The sequence below is a fragment of the Cydia strobilella genome, chromosome 10 (assembly GCF_947568885.1).
Source record: "Cydia strobilella chromosome 10, ilCydStro3.1, whole genome shotgun sequence".
In the NCBI taxonomy this organism is placed as follows: Eukaryota; Metazoa; Arthropoda; class Insecta; order Lepidoptera; family Tortricidae; genus Cydia; species Cydia strobilella.
Window position 1 is genome coordinate 5,380,860 of NC_086050.1, and position 15,823 is coordinate 5,396,682.

Below are 15,823 nucleotides of genomic sequence, written 5' to 3' on the forward strand. Positions count from 1 at the left end.
GTGGAGCACGCTTACCTATGAAATACCTATTAACTCTTGCCTTGAAGAGCCCCAAATTGTACTCATGCGGAAACACAGATTCGGGCAGGGTTTTTTGGGATTTGAAAAATAAAAGCAATTTGTACTAAAGAATCGGTTTCATAGTTTAACATACGCAAATACCAAGGTGGCATATCGTCGCTATACTTACTCAACCTCATATCTGCAACAATCATTTGATGGAAATGTCGCTTTTCTTTCATTCGGAATACGGGTGTTTTTGTCATTAAATGAGTGTTGCAGATACGAGGTTGAGTAAGTATAGCGGCGATATGGCACCCGGAGCGTAAATTTTGAGAATCATCCCAAAAATAAACAGCGTTATTGTTGTATTTAATACAGAAATCACTACCGCACAAACTAGGTACGATATTTGAGTCGCTTAACTTTCGAACTCGGGTAAATCCATCTGTCAGGTTATGCGATTTTGTCATTAAGAAAAGGTAATAGCGTAGATATTTGCTGAAAGGGTCGAATGGATTTACCCGAGTTTGAAATTAAGTGACACATTTAGTTAAAATTCAATTCATAAATATGTATAGTAGTGGTAGTAGTAAACTCTTTATTGTACAAATATACATATTAAAAATTACATGGTACAAATAATAAGATGTACAAAGGCGAACTTATCCCTTTGAGGGATCTCTTCCAGTTAACCTTTGAGTAGATGAGAGGAGAAAGCGAAAAGAGGGTGACAATATCACTTTTAAATTTTTAACAGCATAACCGCTTCAGTTACGTGAGACACTCGTAAAATAAAATTCATTAGTTCTACTTATTTTTGATGGAAAATGTGATATATTTTGTAGTTTTGATGGAAATGAAAATTCAAACTATCTTATGCCTTTAAACGAGCAATTCTTGTATATATATTTATATATTTCAGGGATCTCGAAAACGGCTCTAACGATTTCGTTGAAATTTGCTATATGGGGGTTTCCGGGGGCGAACAATCGATCTAGCTAGTCTTGTCTCTGAGGAAACGCGCATTTTTGAGTTTTTATATGTTTCCCAGATATTGAAAGCAGTCATAGATTAATATCACAAAAACTTCAATGTTACAAGTTGTCAAATAAAAATGTGGAATAGCGCTCCCGAGGCGGCGGGAAAAGGAACATACAGTGGACATATAATATTGGCTTATTTTTCAACACTTTTAAACTGGTTGCGGTAAAAGTACTGCATTGGGGAATTTGGGGATATTGAGTAAAAGTGCGGCAAACACTTGTGTTTCATATACAATTTAATACTTTGTTTCCTTGTGTTAGCAAAAGTTTAAAAAGATTATGTTAGTAGTCGGCTTTTTATAGGAAGCGAGATTTACTTATTAATATTAGTGGTATCTATCTGTTAAATGATAATGCGATCTCGTATGCTATTTTCGTCAGCTCTTGACAAGTCAGGATGGCCGAGCGGTCTAAGGCGCTGCGTTCAGGTCGCAGTCCACTTCTGTGGGCGTGGGTTCGAATCCCACTTCTGACAACTCTTTTTTGTGTTAAAAACAAATATTTGAACAATTTATACCTACTTATATATTTTTAAGTGATACTGATAGTCTATTGTTTTCTAGTTTTGCTTTATATACCTTTTTTAGAGTTCCGTAGCCAAAATGGCAAAAACGGAACCCTTGCAGTTTCGTCTTCGTTATATCTCATGTCCGTCTGTGAAAGTTGGAATATTGGTGTATTTTGTGAGCCCCTAAGTTTAAAAGTTAAAATGAAAATATATATATTTTAAGGGGGCACTCCATGCTTGATACATGCAACTAAAAGTGTAAAAGAAAATATTCAGTAGATATCAGCGTGAGTCACATCATTGGGCAAGTCTTTAAAAATAAGGTTAAGGTTTCTAAAAAAAAGATTTTTGATAAAGAAAATAAATGTGTATAAATAATATGAACAAAAACCATATAATAAAACTTAAAAAATACCTTCCACGAAAATGATTTTGAATATAATCGGATGATCCTTAATGACTCACACTTTGTTTCCAGCAAACTTATCTTCTTATTAAAAAGACGCAAGTACCGGAAAGATAGGTAGGTATATCGCTCGCTGTTTTGCTGCGTAAGTCTATAGTCTGACAACAGATTGTAGACAATTATTGAGGGCGCCACTTCCTACGTAACTGTGACATTTTTGACGTAAAATGCAATAACATGGCAACAATTTAGTATGAAATTTTTTTAGTACCATTCTATTTAATTTCTACTATTTTATGTCGCACTATAAGTATCTAGTGAGTATCTACCTATCCAATACCTAAACTTATCGTATTAATTCAATTTCAATTATTTATTTACTTTGAATCTGAGAGATCCATATAGTAGTACAACAAATCTCAAAATTAATTAATAAAAAAATAAAATAAAATAATAAAATATTCTTTTCCCCTCACTAGCTCGGAAAGTTGTCGTTTATCCTTCAATACAAGCGGGGAAAAACGCGTTTTATCCTCTAGTGGGGAAAGTAATTTGACCTTGGATGGAGCGTGTTTAAGTAGCTTGACAGATAACAAAACGTAAAACGCTCATGATAATGGTTTGTTCGATATTAATTATCATTAAATAAATGGTTTGAGAATCTAATAAAAAATACCAAATTTAGCTTTATTTAATGATTTTAAGTCATAAACCTTAAAATTCCATAAGAAACGTTTGTTTTTTTATAATGATGTTAAATATAATTCTGAACGCACAATTTGAGTCGATGCAATTTCAAAACGCATCGTTGACATTTCATACATCAGAAATGTCAACATTGTCAACAATTCTTTTACTTAAAACCTTTTCTCACCGACTCGCGTAAAAATACACAACTTCCAGAGTTTTCTGTTATAATATCGTAAAGAAATGAGTGATTTCAGTGATGAAGATGATCTAACGCCTGTGGATGTTGCACTTTCCTCGCTATAGTGAGGTGAAAAGTTTTGTGCTACACACGGGCGCAAATGTATTTTACTTCTCGTGTGTTGAAACACTCGCTACGCTCAGGATTCTATTTTAGAACCACTCGCTTCGCTCGTGGTTCACCTGTAGAATCCTTTCGCGGGTAAAATACAACTTTGCACCCTTGTGTAACAAATAACTATATGTGTAAGTAAATATTTTTTATTACTTCTATGTGCAATTATGTCGCTTTCAAATAACAATATTATCAGTGCGTGTTCACTTTTACCACAATTTGTCGTTGGTTGACACACATCGATAAAAATAAGAAAAAACCGGGCAAGTGCGAGTCGGACTCGTGCACGAAGGGTTCCGTACAATAACGCAAAAAATCTGCAAATACATCACGTTTGTTGTATCTAGCCCCACTTAAATATTGATTTTATTCTGTTTTTAGTAATTGTTGTTATAGCGGCTATCACGGTTCATGAGATGCAGCCTGGTGACAGACATAGGCGGACAGTGGAGTGGAGTCCATTACTAAATAGGGTCCCGTTTTTACCCTTTGGGTACAGAACCCTAAAAATATGGTACACATACGTACCTATCTGGTAGAGGCTAAAAATTATAAGACTATCAATTAATTTGAATGATTCACGTTTGTGTACTTTGTCACGATATGACATTATAAATGAGGGCCTACGGCGAAAAACGAAAATCAAAATTTTTTCATCGATAAAGAGGCAGATAACTAAAATTTGATTTCACTGCGGCCCTATGGGTTAACTACGGTGGTTGCCAGCAGTAGTAGCAATACCTACAGACTTTATTATTATAATTACCTAGTGGCAGCACTATAATTATTATAAAACATATACGTAATTGTATTCGTAGATATGTTTGTGATCTACTTTAATACTTGTAATTGGGTGAGACGACACGCGATTTATCCTGACCCTAATAGGCCACGCGATAGTTTTATTTTAACATGAAAATGGTGTTAAACGTTGTTATCATACAATAAATTATAGTATGTAATATCAAAGTATACAGCTATACCACAATACTTGCAGGGACACCCCAGGTAGCAAAATGACGTAAAATGACGTCAGCGACGTCATAATGACGGCATTATTACGTCATTATGACGTTCTGACGTCATTTGACGTCATTTTGCTACCTGGGACTTGTAACCTATTAGCTTACAGAGTAGCTATCTAATAATTGATGTTTGACGTTTAAATCTTCGACAAAAACATTCCCGACCTTACTAATCCCGGTTAATCCAAACTATAGCCTCTCTGATCATAGGCGAAAGGCACTTTTTAGGGTTCCGTACCAAAAAGGTACAAAAGGAACCCTTATGATGCTACTATGTTCGTCCGTTCGTCTGTCTGTCATATTGCTAAATATCTCTTAATTTGCACTTAAACTATCGTGGGACATATTTCAAAATATTTAGATCGTACGGTTTTTACTCACTATTATTTTAAGTCGCTTTTGGCGATCTCTTAATTTGGAATAGTTATGAGTTATGAACAACGCTAACCCAGACACATTGAAAGTGTCTGGTGTAATATATTTTATTTTATTTATATTCATTATAAAGAGGGGGCAAAATTTGAAAGTCCAAGTTACTAGGTCAAGTAGGATATCATTTTAAAGAGCTCAAATTGAACATTACAAAACATTTTTTTTTCATAGTGAAAAATCTTTCATGATTATAGTTAGTTACATGATAAAATTGAAAGTGTGTACGGAACCCTCAGTGCGCGAGTTAAAGGAACTCGCACTTAACCGGTTTTTTTAATTATTTTACTTACTATTAGTCTCCACGATTCTCGAAATCATCATTTCGGTAGATTACCTCTTCTCGTAGTTTTAGACGAAAGCGCGCCCCGTTTTGAAAAGGGAAACAAATGAGTGACATCTTGGGCAGCATCTACAGGTAAACTCATTCTCGTCCCTATTACCTTGTAATAAAGTCTACTTTACTACGGGCCAATGTTAATGAAAATTGTAATTTGCAAACCGTCAGCAATGCATTCATATGCAAGCAAGTGAAATATGCTCCAAGCCCGGCTTGGTGACAATAGACTTAATTTCGCAAGGAACCTTGCTCTTTTTCTGCTCTTAGATTTTCTCAGTCTTGGGACAGACTTGAGGAACAACTTGCGCATATAAGATGAAGGTAGGTACGATGAAGCGAGTTCAATTAACTTTTACACAAAAACACTAACACGGTGGCACCATGGTTCCCCTCAAAAACAATCTACACTTATGGACAAAAGAGGAACGCAAAAAAAAGTTTAATCCCATCAAAAACATTACATGTAAAAAGATGCGTCTCGCAACGCAATTCTTCTACTACAAAAAAGTTTTGAGATGTAATGTGATACCACAAGTCGGTTATTTTAGTCAGTGCCAGGATATTAGATATCTTAAATTTTTAATACGTATATATAATGACTTGGCAATCGCACATAATGCCTATATTATTGCCATAATGCAATGATTATTGCCTATATTATTAATCAACTTTTATATTCAATATTTTTTGTAAATAACTGACATGTAATATTAATATTATACAATAAATGATTATGATTATGATTAATGCTATGTATTGAGAAAGTTTTTTTTTTTTTATAATGACATGACAAAATTTTTTTGACATTTTAAGACTAACGGCCCGATTCTAACATTGATATAAGCACATGTCACACCGATGTCACACTAAAGCGATAGGCACTGATCTGTCAGTGTCAAAAGTAATATTTAGTTATTAATTATGTAGGTACTTATAGTTTAGCAAACGGCCATTGCTATTGGAGCATATTCAGAAATAATCATTCTGTCTTTTTTTTAAGGAAAAGGTAGTAATTTCTTTTTATTCTACTGTTACTAATGAGTTTGTTCAGCCAGACTATATTAAAATACAAATTTCAGGGTCAACTGAATATTGTCATCAATATGTGTCAAGTGTCACTTTATTTTTGAACAAGTTAGCAAATTCAATACTTTTACCTGTAAATATATTTTAATTACTTCTATTATGTACCACTTTTTTATGCAAAATAAAGACATTGATTGATTGATTGCATTGGACAGTACAGACTGCGCAGACATAGAAGACCATTAACTGTCCTTCCTAAACCTTACTACAATAGGGTGAGGTCTTATTATCTGCTGAACAGTTGTTTTCCCTTGGTTAAAGTACGGATGCCTGTCACTGCCACCTGGCGGCCTACGTCGGTAACAAGCGACTGTCGAAGTAACGAAAACACGAGGAGCCTGAAACCAAACGCAAGCTTTCAGCTTCAGTTCCGATCCCACCCGGTAGATGGCGCTAACATAGTGGTAGTTGTTTTCCGGAACAGTAAAGTGTTTATTATTAAGGTGGATCTCCTTGTGCGAATTTCATACAATTTTATTGGCAGTTTTTCTCTTAATACGTACATTTTGTGCACTTTAAACCTTGATGTTTTGGTAGTCCATATCCATTTATCTATGCGTAATTACGAATAATGACCAGTTATTCAATAATATTATTGAAAAATCCATTTGAAAATTGAGAAGATTTTGCTCTAACGCTTGTTTGTGTGAGTGATCTTTACACTATCCATGTAAAACAAGATGGCGAGGTTAGGTTTAATCATAACCAACAAGATGTCGCTTTAACACAGGTGACCTAACTCAGTAGTGTCTAATTAGCTCGACAGGTGGCAATATCGTAAGGGTATCTAATTCACAAAACATAGTGTACCCGGTTTAGCTTACAAACCAAAACCGGTAAAATTTGATCCCTTGATTCGTACATGTAACACCTAATCGGAGGTCAAGCCAGATTTGGTTTTCTAAAGGGTCTCCAGAAATCTTCGTTAATTACCACTACCAGTTCAAAACTTGGATTGGTAGGTAATAATTTTGCAATGATTTCATATTAAAATTATTATTTATAAATTATTAGTGCTTCATCATTGATTTACCAAAATGATAAGATTATAACATTTAAGTTTAATACATTATCATTAAGCCCGTCACCGTCAGTGTGAAGGGTACTTGTTATGCCATAGATAACCCTTGCGTTTTTCTGCATTCGTTTTTTCAAACTACCGCTCGCTTTATTTCCCGTTCACCGTTAATTTAACTATTGTGCGGAAGAGTTGTTGTGGTTGTGATTTACTCGCTGGATTTATTTATACGGAAGCCTTAGCCTATAATACTGCTTAAAATTCATTTTACTTTTTAGGTAAGTAATAAATGTCAATTCATTAAATGTCAGTGTGAACATCAAAAGCCTTGTGTTACCTATATTGTTGCCTTCATATCAGGCGACTTGTGAGAATATTAGGAGCCCTTCGGACTTCGGAGGTCAACTTGTGCCAAGCGTTAGTTCATACCCAGAATGTCGTCGTTATGGGGAAAACTAACGGAGGAGAGTATAAAACACATCGGTGGTCCGATGGAAAAAGAAAACGGCGTCAAGTTCAAGCTGCCTTACAACACCATTATGGCACCAATTCGTATGTATTTCACTGTCAATATCAAATCGTACTAATACTCAGGCTCTTTAATTTTGTAATGCTGCTTTTTAGGGTTCCGTACCCAAAGGGTAAAAACGGGACCCTATTACTAAGACTCCGCTGTCCGTCTGTCCGTCCGTCTGTCCGTCTGTCTGTCACCAGGCTGTATCTCATGAACCGTGATAGCTAGACAGTTGAAATTTTCACAGATGATGTATTTCTGTTGCCTCTATAACAACAAATACTAAAAACAGAATAATATAAATATTTAAATGGGGCTACCATACAACAAACGTGATTTTTTTGCTGTTTTTTCCGTAATCGTACGGAACCCTTCTTGCGCGAGCCCGACTCGCACTTGGCCGATTTTTTTAACCATTCATAATATTTGTCGTCCACGCGGCCATGATTATTATCCACACAAATGGTATGTAATAACAACACTGGAGTAATAAGGATAGACATATGCAAAAACAATAATGTAAGAGTGAGATAGCGCCTTATGATGTCGTTGTTTCAATAACCAATAACCAAGTCCTTACAGTAGCAGTACTAAGTACTATTTCATATTGCAGGCCGAGTAGAAATTAATTAACAATTAATAATTAACTATGATGATTTCAGAAGATAGACTTTTACCTGAAGCGTCAAATGCCCATAAGGTGATAAATAATGGTTCAACTAGTGCTGAGTAAGTAAATTGGTACCTGTTGGTGACGTTCGTAATAATAGGTATGTATTTTGTATTATTTTATTCTGGACCTGGTAGGGGAGAGTGGGGGAATTGGGAACACTTTAAACGCTCTAAAAATATATAAAAGCCGAATTTACTTTTATGCTAACCGTTAGTGTGGTTGTCGGTTTATCTAATTTTACCAAAATAAGTTAATGTTATCCTACTAAATTTGGGCGAAAACAAAAACCTTGCCGTTCCTTTTTACCCGAAACCATATGGGGTAGTCGGAAACAGTCCGCGGGGGAAATGGAAACACTGACAGATTTTCAATTTAGTTTCACTTTTCAAGGAACTTTTTTTTATCTCACGGGATATGCGTATAACAATGTACAAAGAAAAACATATTGTATTTTCAATCAGTATGTAGTAGGAATCATTGAGAATGCAAGGGATAATTGGGAACGCTCTCGTTTCCTTAGTTTCTAAATTAAATAAAAATTATAACAAATGTTGAAAATATTTTGTTCGATTAATTGTGACCACATGTGCGTAGCTTCTGAATCTTACAGTCACTTAGGCACATAAAAGCCTCTTCGTGTTAAACATACTCAAGATATAAAATGGCATAAAATGAACTTCCAGAACGATTTTCACCCATAATAGCACAATCGGATTAGGACTAACCTCGAAATCTCTTGGACAGTCATTAAGTTTAGTACATATGTTAATTAAAGGTCTCTTTTTCATGTCCACACTATTTGATATTTTAGGGACCTCGAGAAATCACAGCCATCTTAGAAAATGTGTACCATCCTGGAGAAATTTGCGTTTTATTCTAAATATACGTTATCTATGAATAGATGGTGTAAAGCAACATTAAAGCTTATTAAATTCTACACAAAAAAGTCCTAGATCTTTGCGGAAAAAATACATATTGTAATAGAAAATAATTGCTGAATCCAGATTTAGCGCTTACACCCTTTCAGGAGTTTATGAGTAGGGTTATGAGTTTAAATACTGATAATCAATACACCCTGTAGCTCAGGATACTGGGCGGATTTTTTTAAATGACGTATCGGTAGATTCCTCTTGCCTTTCACAACCTGTTTACACTTGTTTTATTAAAGAAAAAATAATACAGCCGACTTGAGAGAATGCTGAAAGTAAAATCATATTTTCTTAATGACGTCACACAAAATTCTAGGTTTTTTCCCCTCTCCCTCCTTGTCACATTTGGCAAACCCCTCCCCACTGGTGTGACATCACATTTTTTCAACAAAATCGGCAAATCGAATTAAGTATTATTAATATTTTATCAAAATATTTTTGACAAAAGATGTGTTAGCAATTTTAAAACCAAAACTGATTAGTAGACCCCGTTATCTTGTGGCACTGACATGATGGCGTTTACAGATTTTGGAAAATACATACAGGTTGAGAGAAAAAGGTAATTTTTGACAAACTTTTTTTTGATGCCAATCGATCCCATTCCTATCCAGGATCAAAACTTTCTATGGGACCAAAAATAAATAAACGGCTAGAAAAGCCACAAGCCGAGGAAAACTTTTCCCATACAATTTGTATGAAAATAACTTTTATTTTTCACATTTTATTTTTTATGCCAATCGATTCCATTCCTAGCCACTATCAATAGTTTCCTAGGGGTAAACTTACGGTAATGTATTAAAAAGCCACAAATTAAATAAAACTTTTTTCACACATTTACTATGGAGAAAACGTGAAATTTTATTCACAGTTTTCTATCTCGCCCATCAGTCCTACAGTAATGTCTTCATTCAGTATTATGGTCCTTAAACGTAACAGGACTGATTGGCGAACCCGATTGTGTGAGATCAAAAAAATTCATTAAGATTGAGCATATACTTTTTGCATTATATAAACCTCGATATTGAGATAGTCGATAAAAAAACATTCACGCTCTACTAAAAAGAAATGTCAGTGCGACAAGATAACGGGGTCTACTGATTAGAAAAGAAAATTAAAAGAATAAAAACGATTATCGTTCCAAAAACTTGTTATTTAACTGTACTGTACAAGTTAAAGTGACTCCTCTCCCCCTTGTCACAACATGTCACATTTTCTTCTTTTCCCCCTCCCCCTTAAACGTGTGATGTAATTAACGTATGACCCCTAAAAGAATATCCCCTGAAAGGGTATATATTTTCTATAACAAGATGTATTTTTTCCGTAAGCCAAGCAATAAGAAGGTATAGAGGGAAATGCTAGGAATACAATTTTTGACTAAGTAACTTTGTTTGGACTAGTTAGGAGATGAACATATCAAAAGTCCCCATCCGTAACCCTGGTGCCGGGGGGGAGAGGGTGGTTTGGAGGTTATGTTTTTCGGTTTTTCACATATCTTGGACACCTTGCGTCTTAGCGACATGACTACTTAAACAAAACGAAAGCTGATTAAATTAGCTACAAGTTTAATTCAGTCATTTTTTTTGATATCGTGAATAGTCGCTTCGAGATATTCTCTATTGAAAGTTTATTTGGGGCTCTAAATTTTATCTTGATATCTACATCAATGAAGCTACTAGGCCATGTTTGGTATCGTTTTCGTATTAATCGGGAGTGCCAAATTCATTTATGGTATCACATTCACACCATTCCGAAGTAAAAACATATAAACTTTAAACAAATTCCTTTTTTTTAACTCCTCTTCACAAACCGCTAAATCGGTTTAGTTGAAATTTGTAGAGATGTTTTAAGTCCCGAGACAGGACACAAGAAAGTTTTTATCTTAAAAATCATACTTTGAAGGTGTGAAATTTGGTGTGAGGGAAATTCAGCTTCTTCGCCGAAGTTGAATTCCTGAGGTTAATACTGTTTAAGTTTAGGTTTGAAGTCATGATTGGTATCATTTTCAACTAAATCAAACATTTAGACCATCCCAAATATTATTTAAATTGGTTCAGCGGTTATTGATCCCCCACATATACTATTATATTTATATTTTATATTTTTTAGTATGTAATGTTTGACGATCATGATAAGAAGATAAGCATAATTTTGACATTGATGCAAATTTATAGTGTAATTTTTATCCTTAAATAAATAAATCTGAATCTAAATCATACCATCTGCCACCCCACTTTTCACACCCTCAAAAGTTGATTTTGGTTATTAAAACTATCCTATGTAATCCTATTCTATCCTATGTACTGTCCCGAGACTCAAACTATCTCTATACCAAATTTCAACGAAATCGGTTCAGCGGTTTAAGTGTGAAGAGGAGTTAAAAAAAAGTATTTTTTTAAATTTAGTTTTTACTTAGGAATGGTGTCAATGTTGATACCATAAATGAACCGGCACCAGGGTTACGGGCGGGGACTTTTGATACGTTTACCTCCTAACTAGTCCAAACATAGTTTTACATGTCAAACACAGTATTTCATATTTACAACTATTTATATCTAAGTTACAATACCAAATTTCAGGACTGTTCTAGAGATTTCGAGGTTAGTCATATTCCGATTGTGCTATAATCGAAGTGATAATTATATTTTTTTGGAAGCGTCAATTTTGAGTTTGCTAATTTTTAACCGCCTTAAAAAAAGGAGGTTCTCAGTTTGACCCGCATGTTTGTATGTATGTATGTTTGTTCGCTATTACCTCGCGTTTGGCTGACCGATTTTGATGTGGTTTTCAGAAAAGTGTTTGTTACATTCTGGGGAAAGTTATAAGGGGCCCAGGACCAAGGACTATCAGTCCGCCGGACGATATCGGCCTGTCAGTTGTTCGGAACTGTCAAATTTTTGTTCTAACTGACAGGCCTATATCGTCCGGCGGACTGATAGTCAGTGGGCCCCTTTAGTATAGGTACATGGATGGTTCGAAAAAACAATTGGATACCCGGTATGTGGCGCTGCTATCGGTAATATCGGTATATCGTCAAATTTGATTTGCTGAAACCGATTTGGATGAAAGTGTATTTAGATGGACATTCCGAGTAAAATGGCTGTAACATACGGATGCTTTTAGGGTTCCGTAGTCAACTAGGAACCCTTACGCAGCGTACTACTTAGGCGAGCAACACGCGAACGCAAAGCGCACACAAATTAAAAAAAAACTCCATTTTTTCCATACATTTACTATGGAGAAAACGTGAAATTTTACTTACAGTTTTCTATATCGCCACTCAGTCCTTACTGTATGAAGACATTACTGTAGGACTGATAGATACTGTAGGATAGATAAAAAACTGTGAATAAAATTTCACTATTTCTCCATAGTAAATGTTTTAGTATTTGTGGCTTTTTAGTACATTACCGTAAGTTGACCCTAGGACACTATTGATACTGGATAGGATTTAGCTGGGATCCTACATCCGATATCGGATCGAACAATGTGAAAACGCTCATAAGCTCAACATTAGTTTTTATCAAGTCATAGAAAACCTACAGTTATTGCAATATCTTCACTTTTGTAGTTGTAATGTATTGGTGTGAATTGCGATAGATAAGGAATGCGTTCGCGTTCACGGTCTTCACGGAGTCTCTAACGTAAACCTCAAGTGTCAACTCATCGTAATTACGACTATAGGTATGAGTAATTAAATTACGGCGAGACGGAAAAAAATGTCCAAATTAGAAACAGTTAAAATTTTGATATGAAAATTTAGCTAATTTATGTTATTTTTTAGTTTATTTTTAATGTTTGAATTTGTGGTACTTAGTTGTAGACAAACTAACATTTACCAAAAGTTTTAATCTGTCAACCGGCTGAAACTACTTGGTCTGCTTAGTCATACATAACATAAAATAATAATACTCGTATATGTTCTTACAGGCGTGCCTACTGCCTAGCGGTGCAGTTACAATGTTTATCAAGTATGAAAGAGCGAATTCCTCCTATACAAGTTATTAACTTAATTTTGGATTTTTGAACTTGTGATGTACAGTCCCCATCAGATATATCGGCGCGCCCGAGGTGCTCAAAAATATCTGAACACGCACTCTAACGCCTTGACAATAGAGGCGTGTTCAGATTTTTGTGAGAGTCTCGGCCGCTCCGATATATCTGATGGCGACTATACATACCTATTACTTTTTGGTAATAAATATTTTTGAAATTTTTAAATGTTTTTTCATTTCGTTCTTTAGGTACCAGGCGGAAAAGGTATGGTATTGTGTTCCAAAAAATAGCTAAAGCTTGCATTAGGTACTTTCCCGTAAAACATGAATATTTTCGTTCTGCATTGAAATTCAACTTTTTGTCCATGAAACGAATAACGAAATTAAGTAGATCGATAAAAATACCTATTGAATGCGATATCTCTCAGCGCAAGTTTTTGAGCAAGTTCTAAAATAAATAAATAGGTATTAAAAACCTGATTCTTACAAGTCTGGACTTTCTTGGGCTCATTCTACTTAGAATCTCGTCAATTAAAAAAAAATGTCCCAAAATGTCCGTTCCATTACGTCACGTTTTAGTCTGTAAGTAAATTATGTTACTTTTACAAGTGGAAACTACAATTTCCATACGAATGTGGCTTTCTATTAGAAAAGGGTTCTTATGCTTCATGTGTAATAAGGACTTTTTAACAGAATTTCAGATGGAAAGGACCTTCAAAATATTTATCAGCACGGTTTTTACTCACTATTATTTTTAGTCGCCTTTTGAAATACGTCTCACGATAGTTTAAGTGCGGAAAGGACCTTATTGCACTTGAAGCATCAGGACCCTTTTGTAAAGCCACATATTTTTGGAACATTTTTTAAATATCAGGGTTGAATATGCTAGTGATTCAGAGCTGGAAGAACCCAAAAAGATAAGTTGTGATGCTCTTAATTTTTTTTTTTGAAAAAGCTCTTTTGGCAATTTTACTGACGCATATATGCTCTTTTGCGGCGTGAAAAAACGCATTGTAGAAAGTATACTTATTATTCACTTATACGTAACCTTTGAAATTTTATAATTTGGAATGTAGGTAGCTGGAATCAGACCAAGCAAACGCCTAGGTACGTAAACGCACGCTACGAGCTACCTTCCGTGACCATAAACAATCCGCCCATTCTGGTGCTAAATTCAGTTCGTCTGGATGCGCCTTTACCATAAATTAATCTTGCTGAAAAATTCATCTCCTACACCGCGCCATCTAGTTTACACTGTTGTCCCTTGTCAGCTAATGAGAGTAATAAGAAAAGCCATCTTCTGAACTAGCGACCTCTAGTCTATTTTGGCGTAATGGTCACAAGACTGACACTGCGGAATGACAGTAGTTATGGTAGTGTGCGTAAATGCAAGAAATTGCAATATTTTGCAGTTTTTACCGGTTTTTGATGAAATGAGACACTGTTCAGTGGAAACATATGTCGATTTAGACGTAATATTTTTTATTGTTTGTGCGTATATCAACACATCTTTGAAAATCGTTTGGGTTTTGAGAGAAATAGTGATAATCCACAATTTGTGCACAATCACGCCATCTTTTGGTGGCTAGTCGGCAGGACATCCCTAGACATCCACCTTAATGATTATAAAATATGTCTAGATGGCAGTAATTTTTATGTTTTGTACTGAGACTTTAAGTTAGTATTAATTTAATCTTTCAGTAAGTAAAAATTTAATTCTTTAACTACTTACTCTTCCTAAACTGAGCAAAATTTACTATCAAGGAAACCACCTCGCAAATTCCATACGAAACGTATCATTTAATGAGAGTAGGCATATAGTATAAGTATTACAAAACCTACCCAACGAGACTTGAATACTACCTTGGCGACCATCATATAGGGTCCCTATATGATGGTCGCCAAGGTAGCGAGATTATAATTCGATATTCAAACCCCAAAGTTCCAGCCATATTATATCTGAAGTTTAGTGTCCCCTGGGCCGAACTTACAAGACCGCGTCGTTCGTCACGCCAACTTTTGTAACACAATAGATTACAATAAAATAGGTACAGGAGCGGCTTACTTTAGAAATTGATCTCCATTTGGACATATAGACTTATTAAAGGAATAACAATACATTTCTTAAAAACGAACTTATCTATAAAATAAAACTAAAACACTTTAAACGCGCGTTTTTACACATAATTAATGTCAATACCAAAACCAAACCAAAAAAAGCCAAAGGATCAGAAGTCAAACTGCGGTGCGCTATTTTGGTAAACGGAACTTCACTGAGAGTTCGGTCTAATTGTGACACAAACTACTATTGTCATCTTGGGCCGTGTTGCATAATAAACTACAACTAATATTACAAGCGGAACTCCTTTTCTAATTCCACTTATTAGAAAAGGAGTTCCTCTTGTAATATTAGTTGTAGTTTATGGTGCAACACGGCCTTGGTTAGGCCCCAAGAGACGCGAAACTTGCAAGTCCGTCCGTCACACCGACCTTTGGCACACGGATGTGTGAACTTCAAAACAAAAGTACAAGTGTCATCTATTTCAGGATGTTTGACGTTGTCGCTACGTCATTTATAATTCAGTTTATTGCTTTACTGCATCTGCTGACTAATGTTGATATTGTGAGTATTGTGACTAGTAAACTTTGGTGTGGAGTGGTTAAAGCCTGACCGAATATATGATCACGCGCCATGTTGCGGAATTTCACTGGAACAAATTTTTTCATTTTATACTGAACTGTCACGAGAATGAGAATAACAGCGCCCTCTTGACAATGATCATATATTACTGGTCAGGCTTTACTAATAAACATG

General features: G+C 35.2%; 1 protein-coding gene and 1 non-coding gene across 2 annotated transcripts in view; both read left to right on the forward strand.

Moving 5' to 3' along the window:
- The window catches only part of LOC134744681 (transmembrane emp24 domain-containing protein eca), a 351,400-nt gene that overhangs the window by 95,376 nt on the left and 240,201 nt on the right, over positions 1 to 15,823 (forward strand). The window lies entirely within an intron of this gene.
- Positions 1,438 to 1,521, forward strand: Trnal-cag (transfer RNA leucine (anticodon CAG)). The gene has a single exon. It is a non-coding gene; the product is annotated as a tRNA-Leu (tRNA).